This window comes from Atractosteus spatula (assembly GCF_055471065.1).
Source record: "Atractosteus spatula isolate fAtrSpa1 chromosome 10 unlocalized genomic scaffold, fAtrSpa1.hap1 SUPER_10_unloc_9, whole genome shotgun sequence".
In the NCBI taxonomy this organism is placed as follows: Eukaryota; Metazoa; Chordata; class Actinopteri; order Semionotiformes; family Lepisosteidae; genus Atractosteus; species Atractosteus spatula.
In genome coordinates this window covers 835561-838850 of record NW_028296629.1, presented here as the reverse complement: position 1 = coordinate 838850, position 3290 = coordinate 835561, and the positions used below count along the sequence as shown (strand labels likewise).

At 41.0% G+C, this 3290-nt stretch overlaps 1 non-coding gene across 1 annotated transcript; it reads right to left on the bottom strand.

Moving 5' to 3' along the window:
• Nucleotides 1–3008: 3008 nt before the first annotated feature.
• On the bottom strand, nucleotides 3009–3121 carry trnal-caa (transfer RNA leucine (anticodon CAA)). Its single transcript has 2 exons — nucleotides 3084–3121; nucleotides 3009–3054 (listed from the first exon to the last, which is right to left on the bottom strand). It is a non-coding gene; the product is annotated as a tRNA-Leu (tRNA).
• Nucleotides 3122–3290: the final 169 nt, after the last annotated feature.

Genomic DNA, 3290 nt, shown 5'->3' with positions numbered 1-3290 from the left:
GCGCTTCATGCTTCTCGGCATCATGTCTTAACGCCTCTGCCCCTCTTGCCAGGCACCGCCCACTGCCCTTGGTCTGCAAGGCAGTCCTTTCAAGTGCGATGACGACGCTGGGACCTTCGTTGCCTATTGTACGAGCTGAACTTTTGTGCTCATCAATTCAACCCTCTTTCCATCAACTCATCTTGTCTTTTGACGCTTCGTGTTTTGCGCTCCTTTGACTATCGGCATATCGGGTGACTGCAAACACTGAAGTTCTTGCTTACGGAGTGTGGAACATTGTTTTCAAGTGATTGCTGTTCTGTCATGTTGACGCCGAGTGAATCAGTGTTCTGATGTGTGACAGTGACAGTGAAGCTCTGCTCTGTGTGCTTTAGGAGAGCTGATGTCCTCTGTGAAAGAAGAGGCCCCAGAGTACTATGACGATGCTGTAACTATACCTCAGAGTCCAGATGCCTTGTCAGGTGGGTTATTTCAGTCCAGTCCCAAAGAGAAACCTTGTACCAATCCCAGAAACTCTGAGTCTCTCTCCTCTATGTACTGCAGACCACATCACACTGAGTCTGTTTATTCTGCTGCCAGTGTCCAGCTCCTCTTCAAATATTTCACAAGGATACAAAGCATTGCCTTCTCTGTTCTGATACAGGCTGCACTGTTGTCAGTCACCATCTCAATTTAAAAAAATGGAATGGGTTTGAAATGTATTATATAATCAGGTTGCCTGATCCCCTGTATTTTAAATCTGATGTGTAACAGTAAAACTGTCTCTGTGTGCTTCAGGAGAGCTGATGACTTCTGTGAAAGAAGAGGCTCCAGAGTACTATGATGATGCTGTAACTGTGCCCCAGAGCCCAGACACAGTGTCAGGTGAGTTATCATAAATAAGACTTGGTAGTACACTCTGTACCAGCCTGCATTAGCCTTTGTCATTAGAAATAAACACTACCTGGAAGAGAAATAGTCTCTGACAAGCCAGTATGTGTCAGAATGACAGCGAGATTACTGACCTGCTCTTCTGTTCACAGGGAGACTCCTCTCTGATGCGGCACCTTCTGGATACAGTGTGGATGACAGTGAGGGAGACCCCACTTTAGGTAAAGGGGACTACAGCCAGGGATCTCGGTGTGAGTGAGGTAGTTCAGGGATGAAGAAGATGATCCCCAGTAATCAATCGCTGTGCCAATCTCATCCAAGACAAGAGGGCACCAGGTCTAAGTGGTGGCTCAAATTGTGCTGTGTCCTGCATGGATCAATAGTAGCTAATACAGAGTCCTGATTGCATACCTCAGATGTCAGATCTAAGTGGGGAATTGATTCTGTTTTTTTATGTTCTGCTAGAGTATCTATTGGCTTGCCTTTATCAGCTGTGTTGGAAAGATAATCTGTGCTTCGTCTCAGGAAAAAATCATCAGTACTGTCATTTTATTCTGTGCGTATGGCCGTTATTTAAAGTATATAAAAATCACGAGTTCATAGATTTCTCCAAATATCAACGACACCTTGTAAACCTGTGATAAGAATTCCTTCAATCCAATAGTTTCACTCCAGGGAAAAGGCAGGGAAACATAGAGAATTCTTATTTAAAGACAACATCCGTATTGGATTGCATGTAAGCAGGCATCACTCAGAATTCCTAATATGATTCTGAATTCAGTTTTGCAGTTCTTTAGTGTTTTACTACTTTCAGAGAGTCCTTTATTGACCTTGCTGAAGCAGAGAAGCGACATAATCACAAATGTGACCAGTTTTTTTGCTGTTTCTGGTTAATAATGATTATTATTTTGTATTTTGATTAGTATTTTTCGTAGCATTCTTCTTCAGCTTTTAAGTTATTTGGTGAGCAAGAACCACTGAGAACGAATCTGAATGTGTGAGCCCATTTCAAAAAATAAAAAAAATAAGTTATATAAATCAAACCTTTTCTTCTGTAGTAATTTCATTTGATATTAAAATTAGTCCTGATTTACAATTTTTGGACATGGTTCATCTTAAATAATTTTGTAATAAGTTTCAGTTTAGGAAAATCATGCCCCAAAGCTACCAAAACTGGTAATGTTCACATAATGTGTAATGCAATAGCAGCAGTTGGGGTGGGAAACAAAAGGCATCTTTTGGTATGAATCCTAAAACTTCATAGATGGCGTTCTAGGATTTCTTGCTTCAGATAAAGCTGTCAATACAACATAGATTTCTACTCAGTCAATATCAGCAGTGTTATCACTACCAAACGCTAAATATAGATCCTGGCAATACTTCATGAGTTGTTCATTAGAAAATTGTTTATGTTTTTTTTTAACATATTTTCAATACCAGACAAAAAGTCGAAAGTTTCAATTTCATGCAACTGATGAAATCTCTCTTCGATGGAAGTTATAAGTACAGTACATCCAAAATACTGCGGAATCAATCAAATTTACATGTTTCTTGTGGATCCAGAAGATCATTTTGAGACTCAAAACATGCCTGTCTTTTCTTTTTTCGAGGACGAAGGAGTAGGAGCAGGAGTAGCAGTAATGGCAAGAACATGTTTAGAGTTCAGCACTTCTCATTTCTAATGCGGAGCCATCGACTCGGAAAGCACCAGCCCCGATAAAATAAATTGCAGAATTGCTGCCTACACGCTTTGAATTGCTGGCATTCTCTGAAAGCGTTCCTTTTTGAGGGTTCATGAAATTCCTCACATTTGAGCCAACACTAAAATATTTCATTTGGGGTCGCCTAATTCATAGTGCAAACCGAATCTACAGGGGAATGGTGTGGCACATGAAGCCGTTTGTTATTCTGTTGTGAGGTGTGAGGGGCGGAATGCAAATCGAGTTGGTGAATAGAAAATGAAACAGGAGTCACTTCTTGAGCTACAAATTCCAAAAAGTATGAAAACCTGTGCATTTTAACAGTGCAGAATACTCACAAATTGCACTGAGTTGCTTGCTTTCTTCTGCTGCTTTTATATTTCAGTCATTCACTGTCAGCTAGCACTGGAACAATTCAAGAGAGGTAAAAACAGAAGCAGTCAGGAGTGGGGTTTGAACCCACGCCTCCATTTGGAGACCAGAACACCCAAGCCAGCTGAAAAGACACACATCCTTGAGTCTGGCGCCTTAGACCACTCGGCCACCCTGACAAGCAAAAGCAAGGTGTGTGCTGAATGCACCAGTAGTTGACTAAACTGAGATTCTTCCCTGAAATTATTTGCTTGCGAAGAGCCAAGTTGCCTTGAATGGATCTTGGAATTCAAATATACGGATGGATTGTTATTTGGTTGTGAGTTTTGAGGGGCGTATTATAAATTG